This window comes from Eumetopias jubatus, unplaced genomic scaffold, assembly GCF_037043125.1.
Source record: "Eumetopias jubatus isolate StellerSeaLion01/CBP00866 unplaced genomic scaffold, mEumJub1_p1.0 scaffold_5, whole genome shotgun sequence".
In the NCBI taxonomy this organism is placed as follows: domain Eukaryota; kingdom Metazoa; phylum Chordata; class Mammalia; order Carnivora; family Otariidae; genus Eumetopias; species Eumetopias jubatus.
In genome coordinates this window covers 62,257,839-62,281,906 of record NW_028274811.1, presented here as the reverse complement: position 1 = coordinate 62,281,906, position 24,068 = coordinate 62,257,839, and the positions used below count along the sequence as shown (strand labels likewise).

The window sequence follows — 24,068 nt, the reverse complement described above, 5'->3', positions numbered from 1 at the left end:
CTGACCTAACCCTCAAGTTAATACCTGAATCACAATCTTTGAAGGTGACAAAGGGCATCTTAAAACAAACAAACAAAAACCAGATAGCAGATCATAATGGGTATAGTGAATGCAGCCTTGTTTGGTGCTATTAGTCACTGTAAATGCATTTGCTATCTCTGTCTGCATCTATAACTCTCACCATCATTTCCTCGCAGAGTAAACAAATGTTGCTTATAAACTTCCCCATAGAGCCTGCCTTTGCAGGATTTTCTAACCTACCAATGTGCTTAACAGAATCAAATGCCTTGTTAAAACCAAGTATATGGCATACAAATTACAATGCTATTCTTAGGACTGTATCAGAGATGGTGTGACTAAATTTCTTAAGCACGATACTTGTTTTCTTTGAAACCTGAAAGAATAATATGTCTTGATTGTTATCCTGGCATGTACAGTTCTACTCGTGCCTCTGCAATGGCACAGTTGATGTGCCTTTGAAATCCTGAAAATGTCTTCTACCTTCCAGAGCCTGGGGCAATCTCCATATGGGTTGCTATTTACCCCGGGTGGCAGATTTCCATAAAGCTACAATCACCAAATGCTCCACCAAATGAGGATTGTTTGATGGCAAAAAATATGAGTGTATCTCTACATAAGGATAATGTTATTTGTTATTTGAGCTTATGTTCTATACTAACCACATAGTAGTACAGAATTTGCTGACATCATTAATGGAGACGATGTTTATTGTCAACTTGAGATAAGATCATTAACAACACTAAAAGCTAATATTTATTATGTGGTTGCATACTACGTGCTAGGAATTATCCTAAATATTTTATATTTATGATTTTATTTAATCCATGTAACAACTCCATGAAGTACTGTTACCATTTTACAGATGAGGCAACTGAGGCATGGAGAGGCTCAGTACCTCACTCCAGGCTTACAACTAGTTTGGAGAAGCCAGCATTTGAATCCAAGCAGTCTGGCTTGTTCTTAATCATTATGTTTGTTATACTACCTCTCATTTATTTAGTTCCACTCTTAAACTGGGAAGTAGAGGCAACACTAACTGTGTACCCTGTCCTGCCATGTCAGGGGAAAAATGGTGTCAGATATTTATCATGACTCCAAACATATGGTGTTCAATGGGTTGGCCCATAGATAAGTGTCTAATGTTAATAATGCTGAGTTTTCCTCCAAGGAACCTTTACCTTCACAACAAAACATGTTTCCATGCAATTGGTTGTATTATTGACTTTGTGATGACCAACAATTTGTCTGACTAGATGGTTCCAGCTAAGACAAGTACAAAATCACCAGGAATGCTTCTGTTCTTTTTACAACACTGGGGAGAGGGTCCTAGGCAAACCATCACAGACATTTTCTCTGATAGCTTCTGCTTCTGTAGCATAAGAAGAAATGCACTAATCAATATCACATTTTGGTCTACTTCAAGCATGACCTTTAATGCAACTCTGATACAAGCTTCTCTGTTTACACATTTACTAAAAGACTAGCAAAACCTTTATTTGGTGAATATTTTGACTGGAGTGCAAAGTCAGGGCTTCAGACTTGGAATTAATGCCAAATTTGCTACTCTATACTCAAGGGCGATTGGCCTTCTGTATTGCCTCTATGTTCTTCGAGCATATGTCAGTCTGAATCACCTATTTGACACTTAGCATTTACTTGCTATCATTAATTTTACTTACTTGTTTCTGTATTCTTGCACGTCTGCCTCTCACATTGCCAGCATCAGGTTCTCGAACCATCTCTACATTGTGGATTTGGAGTCCAAACAAATGGTCTAAATGGCCTAATGTTGCCTTGGCTCTGATTTCTCTGGCTGTTGGAAAAACCTCCATGTAAACAGACACTAAGACAAGTGGCAATATCAAGACAAGTTGCCTGGGCTGTGATCATCTCACATCTGGATGTTTTCTAAATTATTACTGAACTTGGCACCTGATCTTCAGGTTTTTTGAAACTCTTATCAGATCATTTCATGTCAATGAACATTTATTAGCCCTTAGTTAGGCAAAAGTTATGCACTGCTTATGCATGCTACACAAATAAAAGCAAAATATAGCCACTGCAGTGGAAGAGGTTGCAATTAAGTAGGAGCCATGTATCTCTGAACAGTTTCCAGTTGGTATTCTAAATAGGGAAATGCAGACGCATCATAAGGGCTTGCCATGAAAACTCAGAAAGGATCACCAGGCCAAGTGGGAAAGCATTCCAGACAGAGGGAAGCAAGGGCCTGGGGCTGTGAAACAGCCTGGTGTAGAGAGGGCCACAGAGAGATGGAGAACAGGACAGAAAGAACTTATGCGTGTTGGGAGAAAGTTGGATCATGTATTTTCTCAACTGGCAACCCCCCCCAACGGCTTCACCAATTTTTACACATTTTCCCTCCTAATATTTCCCTGCAACATCATTTCCCTCCTAATATTATTACTTCCCCACCCCCATTATTATTGGCTCACTACAGCAGTTTTCTAATCAAAAACACAGGGGCTCTAGCACTTCAAAAGAAGTTGGAGAATCACTGCGTAGATGTTGAAAGAACAAGCCTTCCATGACAGATCCTCTGTTCACCTGTTCTGCTCCATCTCTGACTCTCTCCCCTGCCCTGGGTACCACCATTAAGGACTGAGTGGAGCCTGTTCCTGGTCATGGTTTTGGGACCCTGCACTCACTGCTTGCTTCCTTTTCCCCCCGCTTCCCCGTGTGTGTGACTCACAAACTATTCAGCTCCAGCTAGGAGGTCTTTGCCCCTTCTCTGAGACAGGAAAACTGCACTTGCTCCTCACCCAGCTCTTTACACACTTTCATGATGACTCTTATCCTACTGTTTTGCAATTGCTTGATTGCAGATTTGTCTCTCCACCAGAATATAAGTTCTTTGAGGGCAAGGACTATGTGCTAACTGTGTCCTAACCCCAGCACTAACCACAGTTCCTTGCTCGTAATAGGTGCTCATTTAATATTTGTGAATGAAAGAGAAAACAGTGAATTACTGCCACTCTCTCCCCAGATTCTAATATTAAGCCTGGAAGTAATAAAATGTGTAGATCAAATTGTACGGTTAAAATCAGCTATTTAGAAGTAATGTTCCCATGTGAAGCAAGCTTTCTCTGTGTGGCCAGGTAGATGCTAGCTAATAGGACATTGGACTATTGCAAGTGATTAGCCCAGCAGTCCTCGCTGGATGGTGCACTGAACTGTGTTAGGCTGCTAGCCCCTCTCAGTAACAGAAGCCTCAGTGGAGGTGGCTGGTGAAAATCTCTTCACTATCTACAATGCCACAGTTAATCAGAGGGAACTATTTGGATTACAAAACCATTACATGCCAAGAGTATGTCTCTATGTAGGACCTAGTAAACAGTCAGTGCCTATTAAGTGTTGACTATTAATTCAGTCTTTTCACCAAAAAATAAAGACAATCAGTGGAACCACCATCCTAGCATGCTAATTAATTCTCTGTGTGAAAAGAAATGCTAATCTCCATTTTAAAACATCAATCATGGAAAATAAACTGAAATGTGACCAGATTTTTAAATGCTACTTGTTCTAAAATCAGATGTAAATGAGAGCTTCCAGGATTCTGTAAGAGGCGATTATATGGTGCTAAGAAACTCCATTTAAACTCAATCTTCTAGGAAACTTTAAAATACTTTTTCCAGTTTGAAATGTTCCCTAATATCACCCTATATATGCTGCTTTCCTTGTCTAAGAAGCTTTGCTCTATAAAAATTTCTCCCGATTTCTAAGTGAAATATTACAGGATTTCCCAGAAGCATTAGCGACGGTTCCTTAGCAACTGTTGATATGTCTCAAAACAACCTGAGACAATCTTCTCTGAGACATATAGTCTCTCCCTCTCTCTGCTAACAGAATTCCACAATATGGCACAAAAGATTCGTGTGGCTAAAAATAGCTGCCGACACACATTTTTAAAGTTGACAGAGTCTTAATGATTTAAGTCTTCCATATCACAGCTTGGGATAGGCGCACCTCAACAACAGTATATCAAAGGGTTCTGTGCAGAGAGATTTTAGAATCTTTTTCTTTTTTAATCACACCATTAACACTCTTGACATTTCAGAAATAATGTTTATCGATTTTGGTGTTAGCACTCCCATAAATTAAGTGATGTAATGGATGGAATTATTGTGGTACTATAAAGAACGTGTCATTCAGATTGTTAACTACATATTAGAAAAAGCACACACTCTGGATTCATGTAAAAATAGCCTCAGATCTGGATAGTAAATAGAAGATGAAGGAAACTGACATATTCCAATGATTGATGGGTTTATCTCCACCATTTCCTCCTGGCTGTTGTACCAAAAACAACTGAATTTGTTTAATAAAAGCAAGCTATAATAGCAATGATCATTCTGCGTGCACGCACGCACGCACACGCGCACACACACACACACACACACACACACACACACCCAAGGATAAAAATAAGACACATAAATTCAAGGTTATTCACCCCAAAGAAGTCAGTATAATGAGAAGTATTAGGAAGGGAGAAAAAAGCATTTAGAACCAGTAGCAAAAAACCACATGGTACAGAAAGCAAAAACGGCCCCTAATAATCTGTGGGCTATAAGCTTCCACAAGCAATTTGCATCTTTCACTAGAAGAAGAAAGACAGAGTCTAGCCAAAATCTGTGATTATGGTTCTGGAGTGGAGGTAGGTAAAGGTGGAAATGGTAAAATCACTGAGTAATGGGCAGATTGAAAGAATTCATCTGTGTGTGTGTGTGTGTGTGTGTGTGTGTGTGTGTGTGTGTGACATATATAGGATTCACACCTCATAGGGTTATTATGACGAGTAAACAAAGTAATGCACATAAAAAATAACAGTGCCTGGTATACAACAAGTGCTTAACAAATGTTAGTTGTGATCATCATCATCATCATCACCAACACCATTTTTACATTTTATATAGGAGGACACTGAGTTTCCAAGGAAGTTAAGTAACTTACTCAAGGTCACACAGCTATCAAGGAACTAGGCAGAAGCTGATATCTGCCTAATTGCAAAGCCCATGACCTTTTCAACTTCACTACAGGTCTAAGCATTCTTACAGAAGTCAAACATTTTGCTTCTAGGAAATGGGTTGCACACACACACACACACACACAAAAGTGTGTGTAAACTGCCGCTACTATCTTCATTCTTATAGTTGTAAACTCAAATCTATTGAAAATTCTTAATAGCGTGAGTGTTATTGGCTAGGCATATTAGAATAATCTACTGCTAGATTAAGACATTTCCTGGTCATAGGTTAAGTATCTAGAAGTGGCTTTGGCTGAAGTGTTGCCCATCTGTCATTGATCTCCCATTCTATACATATCCAATTAGCATTCTTGAAGTTACACAAGTTGCTGAGGTGACTATTCGATTGTGTTATTTCAAAACAATAATATTACTGTGGGTATAATGAATAATTTTACCACATAAGAACATCAAAATCCATTCATTCAAGGGTCCATTAAATAAGTCCAAATATAAATTAATAATATGCGTCTGTGTTCTAGTTTGAATATACAGAAAGAAAAGTACTTGAAAATAAAAGGGCAGAAGATTTATTTTTAGTCCAGGATATACTGAAGAGTTAATAGTCCTAAGCCAGTGTGGCTCAGGGCCAGAGCAAAATTCACTAATTTGAATCTCTTTTTGTTGCCCTTCCTCTTTGCTCTCAAACAGACAAGCTAATAAGCAGTGAGGACATATCTAGGAACTACAGAATATTTCTGCAGTTTCTATTTTCTAAATCATCAAGCTGTTCTTTAGTTTTATAGAGCAGTTTTTCAATTGTTGAGGATCTTTCTGCAGAAAGGCAATTTGATTTCTATCCTTGGCTTTTCGATTTTACATTCCATCATCACTAAACATTGATTAAGCTTGCTGCAATACACTCCCTTCTATTTGGGTCTTTGAATACTCAGAAAGTCATTATTTATTACAATGCAACAATCTGGAAATATTTTTAAAATATGCTTAATGCAGGTGCTTCATTTATCAGTGTTAACCTTTGTTTTTCTGTTTCAGGAAAAAATGAACCGATGTTTCTTAACAAATATGGCACATCTAATTCTAATGTTTTTTTAAAGGATATATAAAAATTAAAATTCTTTTTCTGAGAATATCATCATTAAAAAAAAAAAAAAACTCAGGTCTGGTAGGCAGCTTTCTAAAACGGCTCAATAATTCTTATCTCCTGGTATTCATTCCCTTGTGCAATCCCCTCTCCCCGCATGTGGGCTGGACCTCATTACTTGCTTCTAATGAGCAGAATACGGCCAAAGTGATGAAATGTCACTTCCATGATGAGGCTACAAAAGGCCGTGGCCTCTACAATACTAGCTGTTTCTCTCTTCCTGACGCTCTCTTGCCCTCTCACTTCCTCAGTCTGATGGAGCACACGGCCATGTTGGAAGACGCTCGATGGAGAGACTCATATGGCAGGGAACAAAATGAGGCCTCGTCCTACATCCAATGAGGAACTGAGTCCTGTCAACAATCAGGTAAGTGAGCCAGAAAGTGGATCCTGCCCAGTTGAACCTTGACATGACTGCAGCACAGTGAGAAACCGAGGGCCAGAGGACCCAACTAAGCCATGCCTGTTTTCCTTACCCACAGAAACTGGAAGATAATAAATGTTTAGGGCACTAAATTTGCGGGTAATCTTTTGTACAGCAAAAAATAACAAATAAAAGCTCTAAAATGCATAATGTCATCATTCATACTATTTAGTAAATATTTGTAAGAGCCTCTCATATGCCAGGCACTTGGCTAGATTCTAGGAATGCTGTGGAGAACGGAACACATGTGGCCCTTGTTCTCTGGGCCCAGGAGAAGACTGCCCTGTATGCCCTTCCCTGACGGGCACTTTGCATTTGGGTCTCCACAGGAACTTTGATGAGTGTTTACTGTACGTGATGAGAGAGGCCCTTGGCCTCAGAGATACACTCTCCCGCAGAAGGCCATTGGTAAGCCAAAGCCTGGTCTGAACAATTATTCCCTGCTCCAAGGGGCTGACAGTCTTCTTCTTAGGTACAACAAGAGCTCTGAATATGTAAGTAGTGACACTTTATTACTCAGACTCTTTTATACATGAAGGGTAAGAACAAGCCTTGAATAAATTTTTCTCATATTAAAAAAAAACTTATCCCATTAGTCTAATCATAATAGTAATTATAATTGGAACCCAATTATAATTGTTGCAACAACAATGCAACTTCAAATCTTTCGTAAATGAGTAGTCTTCATCTGCTTCTACTAAATTATTCCTATCAGGCTTACAAAATATCATACATTTAGCTCATTGTCACGCCTATGTTTTTTGTTCTATTCTTACCTGTCAAAAAACTCAACTATATTCACATTACCTTCAGATTTTGTGGCACATTCTTTTGGTGGTAAATCTGTATTCCTGAAGATCAATTACATTTTTAGAAACATCTCAAGTCATTCATATTTAAATATCTGTGGATTATGAAGTAGTGTTCAAAGATTACCACATGGAAGTCCATAGCTATGAGCAGACATTTCACTCTTCTAGCTTTTGGAAGCACAAGTAGGCCAAGGAGTAGTTTAGGAAGTACACAGAAGTGACAGTGAAGCAGAACCTCATAATCAAACTGTGAAATCAACCCCAAATGTTTGGGATCAATTTTTTTCAAAAGTTACCTTAAAAGACAGTATCCAAGGCCCAAAGTGGAGAGAACACAACTCTGGTTTGAATAATTCATAAGAACATGTCAACATAAAAGAGAGAATTAGCAGAGATCAGAGAAAATGGAAGTCAGAGAGCAGACTTTGGCAGTGTTCATGTAGCACCATCCAGGACAGAGAATTCTAGGAGTATTAATCCATGAGCTAAGCACTGGATTTAATGGTGACCACAAAAGACATGGATCCTGCTATCACAAACTATATTTTAGTAGGGTAGATGACAGACAAAGTGACTAGTCTAACTAGCAGGAATATGCATGGTGGAGTTGGCCACACCAGGCTAGATGTTGCTTTTAAAATCATCAAACTCTCCTTGCTGTGCTTCTAGGCTCACCGGCTAACACTGTCATTATAAGATGGCTTCCAATAATCTTCCTCAATGCTGGTCAGCTAACATGAGCTTTCACCTTCATTTGGCATGGTTATAAATTAATACATGGATGTTCTAAGTTTTCCCTATTAGTCACTTAACTGGTTAGCATTCTCTGAGTTTTGCCCAAAGAGTTGAAGGAAGGTGGTGGCCAGAGGGAAAAAGGTCACCAAGGAAGACTGGGAAAAGCACTTAGAAGGGAAGGGAGAGATGAAAAGTCAAAACCATGGTCAGGAGGAACCAAACTCTGAGACTGGAAGATGAGAACTTGTTTCAAGTCCAAAGGAAAAGTATGAAACAGAAATTGGAGAGTGAGAAGCAAATTCAATGTCTTTTGAGTTAAGATAAGTTACAAATGGAATAAAGCCAAGGAATAAATAAAGGTAAAAAGTTCAGGACTAAGTGGAATCAAATATGTCACTAGTTATGGTTTGTTTGCTGGCCTGAGAAACTGAGAGAATAGTGGAATAATTTTGTGAAAGGAAAAAGGGTTGACGAGGGAAGGAGTAGACTGGGGAGGAGGAACATCAATTCTATTTGGGCCACTTTAGGTTTGAGATGCCATCAAACTACCACAAAGACTGTTTAAATAAATTACTCTGGTCTGCACAGGAATCCCTGGGCTAAAGATTGAACTTGAGTTGCTGGCATATAAAGATATTCAAAGACATGGAACTGGATAAAACCACTTAGGAAGAGAATGCAGACACAGAAGGTCTCCTAAGCCCTTGGGGACACTCTAGCACTGGCAGGTCTAACACAGGATTAACTCTAGAAGTGGGACTGCTGGGTCAAAGGGCATATAAATTTAGTAATTTTTCTAGATATTGTCAAATTGATGTCCCCTGAAGCTGTACTTATTTACTCCCAAGAGCACAGTATGAAAATACCCTTTCTTCCCATACTCGTCTCAGTATTATGTGTTTTCAAACTTTTATATCTTTGCTAATATAGTAGGTTAAAAAACGACATGTCAGTATAGTTGTAATTTTCATTCTTCTTCGTATGAGTAGGCTTGAATATCTTTTCAAATATAAGATGCTTGTTTGTACCTGTCTATGAACTTTCTGTTCATAATCTCTGAAGGGCAAGTTTTTCAAGATAGGTGATAATAAGGGTGCTTATATAGCAATGGGAAGGACCTCATGGCAGGAAGACATGATGATGTAAGAGAGGAAGGGCATTACTGTGGGAGTCCCATCCCTGAGAAGGAAGAGGATCCAGGACACAAGGCAGGGGCTATAGTGGGAAAGGGGCAGGTCCACTTTTCCCCACAGTAACAGTAATGTAAGTGGAGTATCTGGGTACAGATATTGGTAGGCTTGAGGATTCATGCTAAGAAAATGAGGTGGCTCTCTCCTGATTATGTTTATTCTCACTATGAGATATGGTGGGTGCAGGGAAGAGGAGCTTGAGTCATGAGAGGAAAAGATGTGAAACAGGGGAGTAGGAAAGTGAATATACTAGAGGAATGGTATCAAATGACCTGGCCATCTTGTGTGTTCCTTTCAGATTTGTGGTCATCATTTTGAAGTGGGCTTCAACAATATGGCTGTGTGACTTTTTTTTTCCCAGAGATGTTCAATTGCTTAGAGATGGGCAGAACATGAGAGAGATGTAGGATATTAAAGGGTTTGGAAGAGAATGACTACTGACCTGGGTCACAGAGCCTACACACGCTATAGAGAGGTGTGAGAATGTTGAGGTACAGAGGTGGTGAGTGTAAAAAGCAAAGGGGTAAATGGACTGAAGGACTCTGTGCAGCTAGGAACTACTGGAGTGGGAATACAGGAGTATGGGAATGAGAGGCAGTCCCTGAGAGATCAGGATGGTGCGTGGTGAAACAGCCCTGGCCACAAGGTGCTAACAGATTTTCTACAAGGCTGAAGGGGCCATGAGCCTCACATGGCAGTTAGAGATGTTCAGGAAAGAGAAGGTTGCAGGGGAAGAGAGAGCCAGATTCAGTTAAAGACAGGAACTGAAAGGAACAGTCCGTGGAATGGCTGAGAATAATTGAAACTTTCTCCAGACAGCACAGTGAAAAGTATGGCATGGAGGGAGAAGTGGGAAACATAGTTGACAGATAGAAAGGGCAGGACAGAATGAGTCTGAGGATCCAGGGGAAGTTAGATGAATGGAGATCATTACATCATGGGTAGAGAATGATCCAGAATCTGTAGGTTATATATAAGAAATAATAAAATCTTAATACACTGTAAGATAGAAATGAGGCAGTTTCCATAAGTGAACACTATATAATGATCCACAGAATAGTAAACTGCTAGCAGATAATATTGCAACTGGTTCCCTTTGGACTTAAGATTTTAGAATCCCATTGTGCACTATGGAAAGAAGCTGGTTCGATGTTTTACAACTGGAAGCTATTGTGCTGAAATTAAAACCAGGAAGTTTTCTTTACGATGATAAGCCTCCTTATCTCTACAGGAGAAATTTTAAGTTCTAATTAAACTTCTAAATTAACCTGAATGGAAGCCCAGCTCATTTAATAGAATCCTAGAATTTCAAATTGTATGGAAACTTAGATGTCATCTAGTTCAACCAATCCATCCTAAAGAAAGAGGAAAAAAAAGTTTACATTGACCCTCCCCTCCTCCAAACTCTCCAACTTTCTCAGCACATAATCCTTTAACTTTTGTCCTGACTAAAATCTGACAGCCCCTTAAGGCTCTCTTTTCCTTGCAATCCTCTCAAATAGAAACTCAGTGCTGGGCCGGGGGGGGGGGGGGGGGGGGGGGCGGGGGGAGGATCCTTCCCACTGCCAATTCCAAACAGCCCCTGCCTAACCTTCATCAAAAAACCCAAACAAGTTCCATGTCCAGCATGGTTCCAACTAGGAACTAGACAGGTTGGAAAAAAATTTAACATCTGTTAGAAGGCATCCAAGAGTTACAAAAACATGAGATTACAGGACAAAGAATCAAGAGGAGAAGGAAGCCCAGCAAAGTGAAGCTGGAATTTGGAACTGCCTTTTGCCTTTTTGACTGCTGATTCTGAAAGTTCAGAGTCCACCAAGGAAGAGGGCCCCTGGTAAACACATTTAGATTTAGACTGGATTGGATTTAGAAGGACTAAATTTCAAAAGCAGGGTACTGGAAACAGTTTAGTCCTTACAGCAACTGAAGCCCAGCTTCGAAACATCTCAATCCTTAACTGGATCAATGTGATCAGAAATTGCTAGTGCCCTCAGCTAGCTGCCTGCCTGAAGCAGAAATAAATCCTCTCTGGAGAAAAATAACATTTCACAGAGCCCTAGATTATCTCTCTTAAGTTTTATACACACAACATCTGGATCCTAATAAAAAGAAGCTATTAAATGTGTAGACAGATGAAAAGATTTCACCAAAACCCAAGAGAAAAAACAGACAATAGAAATAACCCCATGATCCAGATAAAGAATTTTGCAGACATGGACTTCAAACTTCTATTAATATATTCAGGACAAGCTTGAGCATTTTAGTAGGAAACTGGACTTTTTTTAATGAACTAAATTAAAACGCTAGACCCGAAAATACGATAACTCAAATTTAGATCTCAATGAAAGGCTTTCATACCATATTTACACAGATGAAACTGGAAGATAGGTCAGGGAAAAAAATCAGAATGAAGCATAGAAAAACAAAAAAGAAAAGGAAAAGAGCATGACAGACATATGATATATGGTAAAGAGGTCTAAATACCTGTAATTAGAGTCACCAAGAGAGTATAGAGAGCCTGGGGCAGAAGCAATATATTTAAAGAGGAAATGGCCACAAATTTTCAAAAACCAATGGAAAACATCAAGCCACACATTCAAAGGGAACCATGAATCTCAAGGAGGATAAAGACTAGAAAATATACATATAATGGCTAAAAAACAAACAAACAAACAAAAAAAAACACAAGAAGTTAATCTTGAAAGCAGCCAGAGAAAAAAATGACTACCTTCAAAGAAGCCACAATAAGACTGATAGCTGGACAGTACTACATCTATAGAAGAAATCATATCTTTTATTAAAAACCTTCCCATAAAGGAAACTCCAGACCCAGATGCTTCATTGATTAATTTTCCCAGACATTTAAAGAAGAAATAATATGAATATAACATAAACTCCTCCAGAAAAGAGAAAAAAAAGATTCTTTCCCAACCCATCATATGGAGGTAATGTATCCTTGATATCTGAAACTGAAAAAAAAAGAAAAATTATAGGCCAATTTCTCTTACGAATATGAATGAAAATGTCCTAAGCAAAATATTGGCAAACAAAATCCAGCAATACAGTGAAGGGGAAGTATATTAAAACCAAATTGGATTTTCCCCAAGAATGTAAGGTTAATTTAACATTCGAAAATTAATGTAATTTACCATACTGAGAGAGTAAAAGAGAAGTCGTTGATCTCAAAAGATGCAGATAAAGCACTGAATTAAAAAAATCATCGTCTCAAAAACACTGAGTAAACTAGGAATAGGAGGAAACTTCCTCAATCACATAAAGAATACCTACAATAAAACCTAATGTAAGTGTCATGCTTAAAGTACTGAAAGATTTCCCTTTAAATTGGGAATGAAATGCCCATATCACTTCTATTCAACAACATACTGGAGGCCATAGACAAAGCGAGAAGCTAAGAAAATTCAATAAAAGATATGGCAGGGCTATAAGTAGAATACTATAAAATGATATTAAAGGAAAAAATTTAACTAAATTAAAGGAGGGATACACCATATTCAAATTGGAAGAGTCAATATTGTAAAAATTTCTACTAACTCCAAGTTGATCTCAGATCTAATTTAATACCAAAGTCCCAGAATGAATTTGTGGAAATTGATAAGCTGCTTATAAAATTTAAATGAAAATGAAGAGTCAAGAACAGCTAAGATAAAGAAGAATAAAATTAGGCAATTTCCTCCACTGGATATCAAGACTTACTATAAACCTACAGTAATAAAGATAGTGTGATACTGACAAAAAGACAGACAACTGAATAAACAGAGAATCCAGAAACAGACTGTTCATATGTGGAAATTTAATATGCAACAAAGGTGACAGAGCAGTGTGGAAAGGACAATCTTCTTGATAAATAGTGCTGTGCCACCAACTGGATATTTATATGGAAAAAAAAGGAAATTTGACCTATACCTCATACTACAAACAAAAACCAGTTCCCAGTGGCTCACAGAAATAATCTGAAAGGTAAAATAATAAAGCATCTAGGTAAGACAGCTGCCCAACAGCATAATTAACGGCCACATATGACTATTTAAATTACTAAAATTTAATAAAATTTAAAATCCAGTTCCTCAGTCACACTAGCCACATTTCCAGAGCTCAAGAGCTAAATGTGTCTAATGACTATTGCACTGGACAGTACAGATATAAACATCTGTATTTTTAGACAAATTTCTGTTGAACAGCACCGGACATAGACTACCTTCATGACCTTGTGGTAGATAATTATCTCAAACAGTCTACAAAAAGCACAAACCATGAAAAGAGTAATAAATTAGACTACATTAAAACAAAAACTTCTGATTATCAAAAGACACTAGGCAAGAAAATCAGAAATCAGGCTACCATGTGGGAGAAGCTATCTGCTACACATACATCCACCAAACTCATACCCAAAATATACAAAAAATTCCTACAATTCAAGAAGAGAAAGACAACCCAATAGGAAAAAAAAATGGCAATATATCTGAACAGGCACTTCACAAAAGAACCTATCAACCTCATTAATTATCAGGGAAATCAAATTTAAAGCACAATGAAATATTAAAACACAGCCACCAGAATGGTTAAATTTTAAAAGAACAACAATGTCAAACAGTGGTCATAAGATAGAGCAACCAAAATTCCTATGCTGCTGACAGGAGTGTTTATTAATATAAGAGCTTTGGAAAACTGGTATTACCTATTAAAGTTGAACATATTCATATTCTATGACCCAGCAATTCTATTCTGGTATATATGTAAGAGAAGTATATATGTATATGTATCAAAAGACACGATCAGAATGATCATAGCTAAAACTTGGGGGGAGGGTCACATGTCTATTGACAGTAGAAAGATGAATAAATTGTGGTGTAGTCATACAATGAAATAGTGTACTATACAGCAATAAAAATCAATAAATTCCTGCTATATGCAATAATATGGATGAATCTCATGAACATGATATTGTGCTTCAGCAACCAGAATTAAAAGAATACAGTACATGGTATATGATTCCATTTACATAAAGTTCAAAAAACAGGCAAAACTAATACAAGGTTTTAGAAATCAGACAATGGTTTTATTTATGGAAAAGGGAAAGAAAGTGATGGGAAGCAGGCATGAGGTAGGGGCTTCTGAGATTTCAGAAACGTATTTCTTGACTGAATGGTGGCTACACAAGTAGAATCACTACATGAAAATTAATATCTGCATATATCAGATTTCTATACTTTTGTTAATATATGTTGTACTTCCATAAGAGAATGTTAAAAAAATCAGCTCATTTCATGTACACGCCATCAGATTCTCATACCTTCTAACTCCTTCTCATTGCTGTTATTTATTGATCTAGCATCTAAAATTTTAGCATTTGATTCAGTCTTCCCTTCTAACTCAAGTCCCCTTATCATCTAAGGTGACTCTATATGCACGTGGATGACCCATGCAACACACTGGCCTCTCTTTCTTGAATTCCACTTCAGCTAAGTACTCCAACAGCCTCACTGAGCAACCAACATCAAGAGTCACTCCCCCCTCTAAAACCATTGTCAAACCAAAACATTTATACTTTCAGATCTCTTAGGAGATTCCCAAGACTTCAGTTCTTTAATCTCATGGGAACCTCTGGTCCACATTTTCCATAAGCTCACCTCCTTTCTTCCTATTTAAACTTAGATTCTATTCTTAGTCATTTCAATCACTTTCTTACCAATATTCTCAATTTCCTTACCTACTATCTCTCCATTTTAACACCTGGCAAAATCCCACCTTTGGCTGATTCTTTTGCATGTGCACCCAGGTTGCTGAGCACTGCTGGAGAAGACCATATAACTTGGCTTGCCTCAAGTGGACCCTCCATGCCTCCTCCTTGACCTGACATATTTCTCTAGTCTACTCTTCCATCCCCCCCTGGAAGGAAGTCAAATCTTCTCCATTCTTTCTAAAGCTATGAAATCCCTCTCTGTCAGCAGATGAGTTTGCTTCCAACTTCACAGAAAATATAGAAACCATAAAATATCCTTTTCTTGCCAAACTAAAAATACATCTGAATCCATAACCATATCTTGTTCTTTATAACTTCTGTTAAAAAGGAAGAGTCGTCTCTTGTCCCTCCATCACCCCCAGCTTTTCTGGGACTTTGTTCCTTCAATTCTCTTCTTCCTATATCTTCCCTCTCCATTGGCTCTTTCCTACCAGTTTTTAAAATATCCAAGTCCTTTCCATCCTAGAGAAAAAAAATCAACTACAGTGAAAAATAAAATCCTCCTTCCCCTCCATTTTTCTCTCCAAGAATCATCCTATCTTCCACCCCAGTTAATGACAAGAATATTAATTTTGTGTCTACTTCCTCATCCCCCTTTCAGGCATCACACCACAACAGTCTGTTTACTCACCATAGCTACACAAATGACCTGGTTGTGGCAGACCCAATGGGCACACTTCAGTTTTTCTTACCTGGCTTTTCTGCACACTCAGTATGTCCACAGTGCTGAAACCCACTCCTCCCTAGGCTCCAGGGCCTCAACACCTCCCACGTTTCCTCCTATACTTCTGCCTACCTTTTCTTAGGGTCTTTCATAGACAGTCTTCTGCTCACCTCTTAAGTGATAGAATGCTTCAGAATTCTTTTTTTTTTTTTATTTTATTTATTTGTCAGAGAGAGAGACAGCAAGAGAGTGAACACAGGCAGGGGGAGTGGGAGAGGGAGAAGCTTCCCGCCGAGCAGGGAGCCCGGTGCGGGGCTCGATCCCAAGACCGTGAGATCATGACCTGAGCTGAAGGGAGACGCTTAATGACTGAGCCACCCAGGCGCCCCCAGAATTCTCTTTTGGGCCATTTTCTCTCTTCATTTTATATATGCTTGGATGACCTCATCTACTCCCATGGCTTCAGTTACTATTTATTGCTGATAACTTCCAAATCCACATTTCTAGTTCTGGCATGTCTCATGAGGTTCAGAGACATGACACTTGGATGTCTTGCATGCTCTGTTCTCTAAACTTAGGATCTTTTTTTTTTTTTTTAAGATTTATTTATTTGACAGAGAGAGACACGGCAAGAGAGGGAACACAAGCAGGGGGAGTGGGAGAGGGAGAAACAGGCTTCCCGCCGAACAGGGAGCCCAATGTGGGGCTCCATCCCAGGGCCCCGGGACCATGACCTGAGCCAAAGGCAGACACCGAACAACTGAGCCACCCAGGCGCCCCTAAACTTAGGATCTTGAAAACTGAACTCATCCCATTCCTCCTTTGTGCGCGGTATCATCCATCACCCACATTCCCCAGCACTGTAATTCCATCTCCTAAAGAGAGTTTCTCTTTATCTCTATTATCATCCTTTATTTCTACATGCCTCCACCCCAATCTAGGCCATCATCATATTTTTCTTGGGTGACTTCTTCTTGCTCTTTACTGGCCTCCTTCCTCCACTCCTGTTGCCTTCCAATCATCTCCTTACTAGAGCCAGAGAAGGCAACTGCTTGTTTAAACATTTATCTTATCATTAAATTATAAGACTCATAAGAATAGAGACCATGTCAATCTTGCCAACCTATCAATTACTATACTATCCAGTACAGAGTAAGATTCAAGAAATATTTGTGAAAGAGATAAGTAAATTGGTTATCAGTGAGTTCCTCTAATATGGAAATAATGTAGAAATAGCCCTAAAGACTTCATACAGATGCCACATCTGTTTTTATTCTCCACTGTACCCCAGAGTCTAGCACAAGTCTGGCCCACATTTGTTGAATCAACGAATGGGAATAGAAATAAAATATGAGATATTAGCATGCTTTGCAAAATGACATATAAAGTACTATACAGGGGTGGCTGGGTGGCTCAGCTGGTTAAGCGTCCAACTCTTGATTTCAGCTCAGGTCATGATCTCAGGCTGTGTGATCAAGCGCTCACATCAGGCTCTGTGCTGTGTGTGGAGACTGCTTAAGAGTCTCTCTCTCCCTCTGCCCCTTGCCCCCCTCCAATAAATAAACTAACTAACTAAATAAATAAATAAAGCTATACAAATAAAGTGCTATCAATAAATATAAAGTGCGGGGCGCCTAGGTGGCTCAGTTGGTTAAGCCACTGCCTTCGGCTCAGGTCATGATCCTGGGGTCCCGGGATCGAGTCCCACATCGGGCTCCCTGCTCGGCGGGGAGTCTGCTTCTCCCTCTGACCCTCTTCCCTCTCGTGCTCTCTATCTCTCATTCTCTCTCTCTCAAATAAATAAAATCTTTAAAAATAAATAAATAAATAAATAAATAAATAAATAAATAAATAAATAAATATAAAGTGCTAACATGCAAAGAATAAAGCAGTACCATTTCTCATACAGAAAAGAACTTGCCAGTTTACAACTGCCACCTTGACCTGCTACTGTTCTCCCTATTCCCTTCCCTGCTTTATTTTTTCCCATAGCAGACTATGTAATTTACTTATTTATTTTGTTTACTGATATCTTCCCCACTATAATGTAAGTTCCACTAGAGCAGTAATTTTTATCTGTTCTGTTACGGAACACATATGAGGTGCTCAATGAATATTATGAAATTAACTGTATCTGGGACTGTGCTAGATATGTTAAATATTTTATCTTATGAATCTTTAAAATAACACTCTAGCTAGATCCCTTTTTCTCTATTTTAGAGATTTTAAAAAAGAGTCTCATAGAAGTTACATCATTCCTTAAGATGTACAGGAATACTCCAGGAAGAAACCAAAAGGTAAGACAAACAGAAGCACAAATAAGATGTAGAAAAAAATTGATATGTATCAGTCATTACAATAAAAGTTAACAGATTAAACTCTCTGGTTTAAAGACAAAAATTTTTGGCACAGCAATATAGGACAAAATATGTACAGTCCTTAAACATAAGAACACTGTAGTTCCGGTGCCAGTCAAGATGCAGTAAGCTCACTAAGCCTATGTCTCTCATTGATTAAAACTAAAAAACCAAAATATAAAAAGCAGCTATCCTAGGACTCTGAAAACTTAACAATAGTAGCATACTGGAAAGAACAGCAAACTTGAAGAAAAACTTCCATGGGAGTAAGTTCGCTGATTTTTCTTCTTCTCTCTCCTAGCTTTGACCCTAGGATTGTCCCACTGTGGAACTGTGTAAGAAGCATAGACAACAAAAACATTGGGATAAACCCCTCTTTGGCCAGAGAACCAGGAAAAGGGGTCTCTGTGAGTTGAAGAAGATTGGGCGGGGGGGGGGGGGAATCCTCTGATGTTTTCTTTCCCTCTTTTTCTCTCTCATAGTTCTGCCCCAAAGGTGGTCCCAGTCATGGACCTGCACTGCAGTGGCAGCCTAAAACTTGGAGAAAAACAAACAATAAAAAGAAAAAAATCTGTTTCTGGTTAGAGCAACTGGGAAAAGGAGACACTGTGATTTGAAGACTGGGGAGGAATACACGTTTGTTTTTCTTCTTCTCTCTTTTCTCTTGCTGCTTTGTCTCAAGGGTGGTCCCAGTCACATGGAACTACATGCACAGCAAGAGGCTAAAACTCCAAGAGAAGCTCTGTCTTTCCAGGCAGAAGACCAGGAAAAGGAGCCTCTAATACCCAGAGAGCATGGGGGAAGTCCTGGGGCATAGATAGCTGGAGAAATGGATCCCCTAAATCTGTATACAAACAGATACACATCCCAGGCTCACCCCTAAGCTGTGCATGTCCAGGACAGATCCAAACCAGCCTAGAAAAACTGTGAGAACTGAACTGAAATTTAAAATATTACTCAAGTCTCAGAGTAGTGCCTGAGAAGTGCATGCAAAGGAGAGATGCAAAGCAGCATAGCAAATGCTCAGAAAATTAAACTGACATCGGAAACACCACTCAGAGAAAATGAGACAGAACTTGAAGACTGAACCTCAGTTGGCTGATAGCCTGCTAAGAAAAACAAACAAACAAAATCAACATTCTCTTCAGAATTTTAACAGGACTCAGAATTTCATGACCTAAGAGTCAAATGATCAGGATATTAATTTAAAATTACTTGACAAACAAGAACCAGGAAAATTTGACCAATTCTCAAAAGAAAAGACAGATGCCAATCTCAGAATGTCCCAAATACTGGATTATTACCCGAAGACATTACAGCAGCTATTGTAAACATGCTGTAGGAAGTAAAGGTAAGCACTCTTAAAATGAATGAAAAAATAGTTCTCCACAGATACAAATAAAAAAAGAACCAAGCAGAAACTTTGAAAAATACAATATCTGAAATGAGAAATTCATAGGATGGGCTCTCTGGCAGAATGAAGACGACAAAGGAACAAGTTAGAAAACCTGAATATAGATCAATACAAACTACCCAATCTGAAGAAGGGGGGGAAAGAAAGATTTAAAAAACTGCGGGACTCTATAAAAGGGTCCAAGACTATTCATATCCCCAGAAAAACACCAAGAAAACAACCTGCAGATTATTATCTCTCATGAAAATAAATACAAAAATCCTCAACAAAACATTGGCAAATTGAAGCCAAAAAAATATATATATAAAGAATAATATATCATGACCAAGTGGAATTTATCCCTGGATTACAGGCTTGGGCCAATATATGAAAATGAATCAATGTAACTCACCATATTAATGTACTAAAGAAAACAATCTTATGACCATTTCAATAGATGGATAAAAAAGCCTTTGACAAAACTGAACTTCCACTCATGATTTTTAAACATTTCTCATCAAGCTAACAAAAGAGGGAATTTTCTTAAGGAACATCTAGTAAAGGGTATCTACAGCTAACATTTTATTGAATAGAAAATAGAATTAGTTACATTTAACAGAGAAATATTGAGTGGTTTTCTTCTAAGATCAGGGAAAAGGCAAAGGTGTTGTCTCATATTAATCAAAGTTCTCCAGAGAAACAGAACCAACAGGATGTATGGGTGTGTGTAGTTGTGTGTGCATGGGTGTGTTTAGGTAGATAGGTAGGTAGGTAGATAGATAGATGATAGATAGATAGATAGATAGATAGATAGATAGATAGATAGATAGATAGAGAAAAATTTATTTTAAGGAATTGGCTCACATGAGGCATATGCAGGGCAGGCTATCAGCCTGGAGACCCATGGAAGAGTATTTAGAATTCAAAAGCAGTTTGCTGGCAGAATTTCTTCTTGCTTGGGGAAGCCAGTCTTTTTCTATTAAGGCCTTCAACTGATTGAATGTGGCACATGCACATTATGGAGGGTAACCTGCTTTACTCAAAGTCTACTGATTTGTATGTGACCTTCATCTAAAAAATACCATCACAGAAATATCTAGAATAATGTTTGACAAATCTCTGGGCACCATGGCCTAGTCAAGTTGACATATAAAATTAGCCATCACAGCTCTCCTCACGCCTATTCAACATTATTCTGGAAGTCTTAGCCAGTGTAATACGGCAAGAGAAAGGAGAAAAAGCATACAGGTTAAAAAGGAAAAAAATAAAACTGTCTTTTTTCACAGGTGACACAATTACCAACATAGAAAAGCCCCAAAACTGTAACAAAGCTCCTAGAACTAATAAGTGAATTTAGCAAGGTCTCAGGATAAATGGCCAATATATAAAAATTAATTGTATTTCTATTTCTATATAATAACAAGAACAGTGAAATTTGAAATTAAAAAAATACCAATTATAATAGCATTAAATCCTGAAATATTTAGGTAAGAATTTAAGAAATACATATAGGATCTATATGCTTAAAACTATAAAAAACACTGATAAAAAAAGCAAAAAGACATACAAAAATAGAGAGTTATACATTTTCACACATTGGAAGACATTATTATTAAGATGCCATTTCTCCCCAAATTGATCTACACAGATCAGACAGAATTCCAATTAAAATTCCAAATTTTGTGGATATTGACAGGCTGGTTCTAAAATTTATATGGAAAGGCAAAGGAATAGCTGACACAATTTCAAAAAAGAAGAACAGTGTTGAGAGACTTACACTCTGAATTTAAGACTTAATATAAAGCTACAATAAGCACGGCAGTGTGGTATTGGTGAAAGGACAGAAAAACAGATCAATGGAAAAGAAAAGAAAGTCTAAAAATAGATCCACTCATATATGGCCAATTGATTTTTGAAAAGGTACAAGGTAACTCCATCAAAAAAGAATAATCTCTCAAAAAATTGTGGCAGACCAACTGGACATCCACATGCAAAAAATAAAATAAAATAAACCTGAACCCATACTCATACCTTACACAAAAACTGGATCACAGATATGTGTAAAAACTAAAGCTTTAAAATATCTAGGTAAAAGTCTTGTGATCCTGGGCTAGGCAAAGAGTTATTTGATAGAATACTGAAAGTACAGTACAAAATTATTTTTTGATAAACTGGACTTCCTATTATTTAAAAACTTTTGCTCTTTGAGCAACACTACTAAAAGAATCAAAGGAGAAGCCACACACTGAGAGAAAGTGTCTGTACATTACATATCTGGTAAAGGACTTGAATCTAAAATATGTAAAGAACTCTCAAAATCCAATAATGAGAATATAAAGCATCCAATTAAAAAATGGGCAAAAGATTTGAAAAGATATTTCACCAAAGAAAATACAAGAATGTGAAACAAGCACATCAAAAAGATACTCAACACCATGAGTCATTAAGTAAATGCAAAATAAAACCACACATTATTCTACACTAATTGATATGGTTAAAATAAATTTAAAAACTGACCATACCACAAGTGCTGGTGAGGATGTGGAACAAGTGGAAAGCTCAGAAATTGCTGGTGAAATGAAAAATGATGCAGATAGTTTAGAAAACAGTCTAGTGTTTTTTAAAAAATACTTACCATATAGACTAATAATCTTACTCCTAAGTATCCAAGAGAAATGAAAACTTGTATCAACAAACAAACCATGTTAATGAATGTTTATAGCAGTGTTATTCTTTGTAAAAGAATTATTATTGAAGTATAGTTGACATACAGTAGTGTAACTTTTTTTTTTACGATTTCATTTATTTATTTGAGAAAGAGAGAGCGAGCAAGAGAGCACAAACGAGGTGAAGGGCAGAGGAAGAAGCAGACTCCCCACTGAGCAGGGAGCCCGATGCAGGACTTGATGCCAGGACTCTGGGATCATGACCTAAGCCGAAGGCAGACGCTTAACCAACTGAGCCACCCAGGCAGCCCAGTAGTGTTATTCTTAACGAACAAAAAGTGAAAACAACCCAAGGTCCTTCAGCTGGTAAATGAATAAACAAAATGTTGTACTTTCATATAATAGAATACTATTCAGCAATACAAAATTAAAACTATCAATATACACCTCAACATGAATGAACTTCAAAGTTGTGCTAAGTGAAAGAAACCAGACTCAAAACCCTATACAGTATAAAAAACTAATGATGTAATGTATGGTGATTAACATAATATAATAAAAAATATGAAAAAAAAACCCTATACAGTAGTCCCTTCCTCTTATCTGTGGGGGATACATTCCAACACCCCCAGGAGATGCCTGAAACCAAAGATAGTATCAAACTCTACATATGTTATGTTTTTTTCCTGTATGTACACACCAATTATAAAGGTTAATTTATAAATTAGGCAGAGTAAGAGATTAATAACAATAATAAATAATAAAATAAAACAATTATAACAATATACTACAAAAATGTGTGAATGTGATCTCAAAGTATATTTTTGTACTGTACTTACCTTTTTTATTGTTTTTTTAGTATAGTTGACACACAGTGTTAGTTTCAGGTGTACCACATAGTGATTCGACAAGTTTATACATTATGCTGTGCTCAACCACAAGTGTAGCTCCCATCTGTCCCCGTACAAGCCTATTATAGTGTCAGTGACTGTATACCCTATGCTGTGCCTTTTATTCCCATGACTTACTCATTCTTTAAGTGGAAGCCTGTATCTCCCTCTCCCCTTCACCCATTTTGCCCATCACCTCTCCCCACCTTCCACGCCAGCAACCATCAATTTGTTCTTTGTATTTACAGATCTGATTCTGCTTTTTGTTTTTTTGTTTCTTCATTTTTTTTTTTTTTAGATTCCACATGAGTGATATCATATAGTGTTGGGGAAAACTGGATAGCTACATGTAAAAGAAGGAAAGTGGACCACTTTCTAAGATCATACACAAAAATTCAACATCAATTAAAGATCTAAATGTGAGACCTGAAACTAAAAATCCTAGAAGAGAATACAGGAAGTAATTTCTCTGACATTGTCAGTAGCAACTTCTTTCTAGATATGTCTCCTCAGGCAACACAAACAAACGCAAAAATAAACCACTGGGACTACATCAAAATAAAAAGCTTTTGCACAGCAAAGGAAACTATGAACAAAACAAAAAGGCAACCTACTGAAGGGAAGATATTTGCAAATGCTATATCCTATAAGGGGTTAATATCTAAAATATACAAGGAATTGGGGCACCAAGGTGGCTCAATCAGTCAAGCATCCAACTCTCGATTTTGGCTCAGGTCATGATCTCAGGGTCACGAGATCAAGTCCTGCGTCAGAATACACACTGGGCATGGAGTCTGCCTGAGATTCTCTCTCTCCCTCTCCCTCTGCCCCTCCCCCCACTCATGCTAAATAAATAAACAAAATCTTAAATAAAATAAAATATACAAAGAATTTATGCAACTCAACATCCTAAAAAAACAATCCAATTAAAAATGGGCAGTGGATCTGAATAGACATTTTTCCAAAGAAGACATACAGATGGTCAACAGACACATGTAAAGATGCT

The 24,068-nt window shown here is 37.8% G+C and overlaps 1 protein-coding gene across 12 annotated transcripts in view; it reads right to left on the bottom strand.

Annotated features, from left to right (window-relative positions):
* ATG10 (autophagy related 10) overlaps positions 1 to 24,068 on the bottom strand; it is a 238,270-nt gene that overhangs the window by 34,768 nt on the left and 179,434 nt on the right. The window contains exon 6 of one of the 12 annotated variants that reach the window (XR_015768186.1): positions 1,701 to 1,834. The exons of the other annotated variants lie outside the window; for them this stretch is intronic. The gene's annotated coding sequence lies outside the window, so the exon portion shown is untranslated. The remainder of the gene's footprint in view (positions 1 to 1,700; positions 1,835 to 24,068) is intronic. 12 annotated transcript variants of the gene reach the window in all.